This window comes from Pimephales promelas, chromosome 8 (genome assembly GCF_988280905.1).
Source record: "Pimephales promelas chromosome 8, fPimPro1.hap1.1, whole genome shotgun sequence".
Lineage (NCBI taxonomy): Eukaryota > Metazoa > Chordata > Actinopteri > Cypriniformes > Leuciscidae > Pimephales > Pimephales promelas.
The window spans coordinates 36,350,908-36,358,465 of NC_142776.1; positions in this window are offsets into that span (position 1 = coordinate 36,350,908).

Sequence of the window (7,558 nt, forward strand, 5' to 3'; positions counted from 1 at the left end):
GTGAAACACAGGGCAAAATAAATGTGTTTAGAAAAAATTAATCAAAGAAAATAAACTGTAAATTGATCTTGTTTTAAGTGTACTTTTAATAAAAATAAACATTAATAATATATTAAAGGGATAGTTCACTTTGAAATAAATTTTTGGTATGTTTTATCTTACCTCAAGTCAGAGTATGTGAGCGGAGTGGAGTGGGAGCGGAGCGAGGAGTGGAGCGGCATGATTTTGAATGGAGCGCGGAGCGGATTTTTTTAAAGTCGGAGCGTCGTGGTTTTCACTCGCTCCGAGCGCGCTCCACTACCGCTCTATCACGAGGACAATTCATGCCAACGGCTCATTATAGAACTGCATTTTTAGTAAGGATTCACGTGTTAAACACATTACGCTAGCATGATACAGATGGATCACTCAAATCAGAAAAAAATGTGAGGGTTATGATGACGCCGATGGACATGAGTGGCTGCGGGAGGTTATAGTTATCAAGCCTGTACTGAATATGAGCGGGCACCACGATCTCATGAAAGTGCGAATCTATAGCACACATTTTATTTCTCGTGCCTATTATTAGGCCTATATGCCAAAAAATTGTTTGTGCGTGCAAATGACGCACACTAAACCCCTTGGTTAGGATGGGTGTGAAGTGCGTTCTTGCCATTAAGTGCGTATCGTAGGCTATGCCCACGAGAAATAAAATATAGATAGCCTACGCACTTTCATGAGATGGGGCGCTGGATCGGGCGGGGAAAAGCACATTTTAAACAGGTAACACTTATTCACCAACGCAATCGCTTTCTCACTAATGCATTGCATTCAAACAAATGTAATCATACAGTCGGCTATCTGTCAGTATTTGATTTTAAATGAGCATGAATCTGTGAGAAATGTAGCGACCCGTAGATAAATAACTGATGAAAACGTAGTTATTTTCTTCTTTCCAAACAAAATGTGCTCTGCAAAAAGCAGCAATGATATTTAATTTATAATGCTGATAACCTGTAATAAGCATAGCATGTCATAGGAAAAGTTTGCACACTATCCAAATCCAATAAACAACATTGCAACTATTCTCCTAACGTTGTTTTTTATTTATTTACTATGCCTATGTATCTATTATGATGAGGAGACATTTTGTGAGATTTTAAAGCATACTTAAATACTTTATTCGGAATTTCCTTGGGGAGCGAACACGGAGCGGTGTTTCTGATATCAGTGAGCGAGGAGTGGAGCGGGAGCGGTAAATGGTGAACCCGGAGCGGAGCTGGAGCGGAGTGATTATATAATGCTTGGAGCGTGGAGGGGAAATTGTTGCCGCTCCACTCCGCTCACATACTCTGCCTCAAGTGCATCCAAGATGTAGGTGTCTTTGTTTCTGCAGTATTTTCAATTTTGATATTTTTAGGTTAAACCGTTCTTGTCTGTCAGTCATGTAATGGAGGTCTATGGTCACCACCTCAAAGAGCATGCACAGAGAAGTCCAAATTAAACATGATTTAATGACTCGTAAATATAAGTACACATTGATGGCCTAAGACACGAAACGAGCGGTTTGTGTGAGAAAACGAACAGTATTTATATCGTTTTTACCTTTTATAGCCACAAAGCGTCCGCATCCTCAAATCACTTGGACGTGGCTGTGGTTACAAGAGGTAAAATCTATTTAAATACAGTTCGTTTTCTCACACAAACCGCTCGTTTCGTGTCTTAGGCCATCAATGTGTACTTACATTTATTACTCATTAAATCATGTTTAATTTGGACTTCTCTGTGCATGCTCTTTAAGGTGGTGACCATAGACCTGCATTACATGACTGACAGACAAGAACGGTTTAACCTAAAAATATCAAAATTGAAAATACTGCAGAAACAAAGACACCTACATCTTGGATGCACTTGAGGCAAGATAAAACAGAAAAAAATTATTTCGAAGTGAACTATCCCTTTAAGAACACGATTTTAGCGTTGATCTTACCAAATGATGCACAATATCATCCCTGCAATCTACAACATTTACTGGTTTCAATTTTATTTACAGACTATTAAAGAGTGACAGCTGCTCAGATAAGAATTGGGAAACGCATGGAATGTCTTGCTCCAAACAAAGGCTTCCTTTGCACTCCTTCTCTGTTATTTTGTTTGTCTTGCACATTTCCCAGAGGGGGTTCATTTGCATGGCAGTTAGAAACACCGTAGGTTTAAGATGTGCTCTTTTCACTGTCTTACTTTGAAACAACTTTCTCATGCGCTAGATAACCATTTATGGACAGAAAGGTTACCGTCGCTGCCGAAGGTGTCCGTTTACGACGAAGTTCAGTTGAGCCATTTGTCAGAACGCGCACACCTAACTCACCTGATGCTGTCAATGGTTCATTGTGAAAGAGCCTGTGCACATGAAACCCTCAGAGTTTGAGTTGGGTTCAGGCCATAATCCTTCAGACTGCTCCATGATGGATGCTGCAAGCATTAGGAATAATGCCTTTTGGGCATACGTTTATTTAGGTATGATGTACCTGCACAAAAAAGCTCTCAAATGATATGTAATTGCCTATGATTTCATCTGAAACCTAAAAATAAGTAAAAATGCTGAAGAACATGTTATGAACATAAACATAAAAATATGATTAATAGCTCATCGCAAATTGTGTTTTTAATCAGCTTATATTAACTCATCAAAATAATTGATGTAGAAAATAATGTGCTGTAAAAACTTCCAGGTATTTCAAGTTGCTGCCTATATTCAAATTAAGTTAGTTGAAATGACTTAATTTGAATATAGGCAGCAACTTGAAATTGCTGGAAGTTTTTACAGCACTTTATTTTCTAGATCTTTATGGCTAATGAAAATAATGCTGCAAGTTCTGAAGAATATGTTGTGGAATTTATTCTGAATATTTTTCCCATAAAAACATTAAAGGGATAGTTCACTTTGAAATTAATTTTGGTATGTATGTTTAGCTTACCTCAAGGGCATCCAAGATGTAGGTGTCTTTGTTTCAGCAGTATTTTCAATTTTGATATTTTTAGGTCAAACCGTTCTTGTCTGTCAGTCATATAATGCAGGTCTATGGTCACCACCTCAAAGAGCATGCACAGAGAAGTCCAAAATTAAACATGATTTAATGACTCGTAAATGTAAGTACACATTGATGGCCTAAGACACGAAACGAGCGGTTTGTGTGAGAAAACGAACAGTATTTATATCATTTTTATCACAGCCACATCCAAGTGATCTTAGAGCACGGGCGATTCGGTCCGGAAAGCGGCGGAAGTGATCTCGCGCGGTCGCGAAAACAAACCAACGCTGTTTGTTGACATATCCTCTTCCATTGCAATTTCTAAATTTGTTTAGATCCTCACAGTGAAGGATAACACTTCTGAAATCTCTGTGTTAACAGTGAGTGACGTACACGCGAAAAAAGATCACTTCCGGGGCTTTCCGGTGCTTGCGCCCTCAGAGTACTTAAACGTGACTGTGGTTACAAGAGGTGAAAACGATATAAATACTGTTCGTTTTGGCACACAAACCGCTCGTTTCGTGTCTTAGGCCATCAATGTGTACTTACGTTTATGAGTCATTAAATCATGTTTAATTTGGACTTCTCTGTGCATGCTCTTTGAGGTGGTGACCATAGACCTCCATTATATGACTGACAGGCAAGAACAGTTTGACCTAAAAATATCAAAATTGAAAATACTGCGGAAACAAAGAAACATCTACATCTACCCTTGAGGTAAGCTAAAACTTTCAAATTTCAAAGTGAACTATCCCTTTAAGCCATTACAAAATTATTTCAGTGACTACATGATTAAACAAATATCTTCAAGAATGTTGACAATGACAACAGTATGTACAATTATAACTTAATATTTCACGAGAATTCATTTGATGGGCAGATTTCCAAAAACAAATTAAACTGATAAACATCGAGTGAGGACTTGCATGTGAACTTAAAAAGGTAGTTTCCTTGTATTTTCCTTCCTTAGTTTTCCCAGAAGTTGAGAATAAAGAATAGTATGAGTATGTTTAACAAGATAACATTATTTCAGTTTTTGTATATCAGAATTTTGTTCAATTCAGCATGTTTCTTTCCATTTTTTTTTGTTATTCTTTGTTAAATTTACAAGCAATTTTCAGAGTGATGTCATTTAAAATTATTTTAATATCGAACATTTCTTCATGATTATATACGTATGATTAAACAATTCCCTGGTTCTTAATATTTCTAAAATAAATAAAAACAAGATAAGTAATATTGCAGAAATTATCAATAATTGATATAAGCATGTGCTTACATATACATGTTGCTTTTGCATTGGCTGTTTGATTGCAAAAGCAACAGATAGCCTGCTACATTTAGCTAATTTACCCCTAGAGGGTTAAACGAAAATAAAAACTTGTTGCTACAGATACTTTAGTGAGTCATGCACGAAGATCACATAAGGTGAGGAGTCAGTGCGTCGCCATAGTAGAATCTCATAGTAATTAATGTCGCCAGCAACACTTGATCTGTGCAGTGTAGACTGTTTCCATCGGCAGCTTACAGTATAACACATAGGCTACTAAACACTATAGAAAAAAATGTTAAAGCATAAAGAACCAAAATGAAAAGTTAGATTACAGAATGAGTAGGCTCACTTGACGCCAAACAGCTTCTCGCTTTCGCACGAGGTGTCACCATAGCAACAATAACCGCTCGAGTGCTTTCCATTAGAAAAGCAATTCAAGGCTACCGTACTTTTCTCGTTATTCATATACAAGTTCATAACACGGTTGTAAATTGCAACATTTAAGGTAGTTTTAAATTAATTAAAAATGTAGCTTTTAAAACTATAGCCTGTATTAAAAAAAAAACATACGCTGTAGCCTATTGTGATTTATTGTTGTTGTTTTGTCAGTGTTCGTAAGGGCTAAGCGCGCTGTTGCTATGGTTATTAACTGACGCGATAGTTTGGCGCCACTCGCCATGTACAAAGCACAAACCGCGACGACCTGCTCTTCCTAACTTTACCAAGATGATGTTTGACGCTGTTCCTTAAATTACAAAGGACTAATACTCTAAAACTCTTAAATAACAGAAGAACTTACTGAAGAGATGTATGTCTCTCACAGCCACACTTTCATTCCCGTAAAAAAAAAAAAATGGCGCTGCAGTGAATAACGTCTATTAAAGGTATAGCGGACGATTTTCTTTTTCCGGGTGGGTAGCGTCCACCTAAGTGTCAATCATTCTGGTGATATGTTTAGGTATGGCCGTTGTACATGCTCATCACTACGTATTTTTCACTTTCAGGTGTATAATGTGTGATGAGTTACGGTTTCAGCCATTCCTTGGAAAATGTCTGAGGGTCGAATGAGAAAAAAATGTATACGAAGTGTATGATAAGAAGAGGAAGGCCGCAGAATATAGAAACAAGACCAGAGTGACTTTGGGAGAATATTTCACACGCAGACGTGCGCTAAAAGCACAGGTTGGGCTTCCCACCGATGCCGCAGTCACGAAGATTCTACTAGACAGGTAAAGTTTTTCATGATATTTGGAGAAATCCGTTTAAAATCACTGCTAGTAAAAGTTAATGCAAGCTATGATTAGCAATGCTAGCCCTGGCACAAGTCATGCACCGCGTAGACACGGTAAACATCTCAATTTGTCTAAAGTAGCCTTTTGACCAAATGGTAAATTGTATCACGCTAAAATATTCTAAAATCTTGTGTGTTCATTTTCAATAATTCCAATGTGTTAACCATAGTATTTACTACACAAATGCAACAAGCTACTTCTCCATTGCATATCATGTCTTGAGTCCTCGCGGTCTCTCAATCGATCAGTATAATAAGTAAATACAACACGGAAGGGCATTTGACATTTTGTCTTTTTTTATGAATGTTTTTGAGTTAGTTTATAATTTGCAACATAATTGTGTAAGGCGTAATTGGCGTTCCCCCTCGGGAGCAAATAGAATGTTGTGCATGTGCATTTTAAAAAAAATTGGAGAGGGCGTGTCTTCTCTAAAATTCGGAAATATCCTCCGCTATACCTTTGAGTGATCTATGAGCTTTACAGCTGTTTACAGCGGATGCCATTGAAAACACTGTAAGTGTATTCCTCACAATTTAACTGTCATACCTCTCATGGAGCTTCAGAACACAGGCTTATGATCAAAATTTCAATCAACCAATCAGATTTGAGAGACAAGTTTAATGTTTATTTGAATGTTTAGGCTTACAAACAGGGTTAGATGCTTCTACATCAGTGCTACTCACCTATAATTTCCATCTGATTGAGGAATAATTTATGGGTAGGGTTAGGTTTTGGGGGATTAAAGGTTGTTCAACCCCCCATAATGAGAATTATATCATTGTGATTCACCCTCGTCGTTCCAAACCCATAAGACCGTTCATCTTTGGACCACAAATGAAGATCTTTTGGATGAAATCTGAGAGATTTCAATTGCTTTATATGATGTACAAATTTCATTTAGACTTTTATTCACATTTAAACATTTATCAACACACACATCAGTTGTGGTATAAGCTCAAGCATGTTCGCTTCACATGGCGAGGTTTATTCTCGTGTCACAGTCCAGTGCTGATGTCAGTGTGTCAAACCACCCTGTAAACAGCGACGCTGACCAGTCTTTTGATTTATCCGTCCGCATTGTCTGCATTACTGTACGAATAGTCTGGAAACACAGCAAAGAGAGCTGTATATCAACTAGGTGTAGACTGCATGATAGGTTTACTTACCATACCAACAAACTATTACACCCAACTGTGTCAATACCAAGTCTAAATGTGTGTTTATCCCCCACACTAGAAAATTATAAAAATGCACTGTCTTGGTTGATCTCTAAAGGAAGTTGTTTGACTGAAATACACCAATGACAATGCCCTGCAGTCTGAAGTCTGAAACTTCCTTGTTTGCATTTGTCGTCTTGGTGAGGCTTCGGGGACATCAGGAAAACGTTACATTTAGTGAGTTAAATGGCACAAAAAGTGAAATGATGGAAAATCCAACACCAGGAAATAATTGGTGATAGTTTAAACATGGAAACAAGAAATGCTCAAGGCTCATTTCACTTAAATCAGTGTTTTTGTACAAGACCCATACCAACATCCATTCCAGATACCACAGAATTTGCGTCCCACAGCCCAGGCAAGTGCAGCTGTCAAACCAAGAGGAAATACTTTGCATTTGTTTAAGGTCTTTCTATGATTTTACATGTTTGTCAGGTGGGTAATATTAGATTGTGCCGAGGCAAGTTGCACAAGACCTGAGGTGTGAGCAAATATTTGCCTAGAGATGGTCTCCTCATCCCAGATCAACACATCCCAGCTATGGTAATTAGTGTAAACAAGATTATATTCTTCCTGAAGGGCCATAGAACATCAGGGTTGTACTGGAATTCAGTTTATGATGAGACGGAGACATGGTTTTGGTCATAAAATTGCATGAAAATATCATCTTCACAAGTGAAATTCTGTTGCACTCATTCGGTAAACCTGGGGGATCTTTCAATTAGTTAAAAATCAAATTAAAATGACTCTCTTATAGTTCAAATT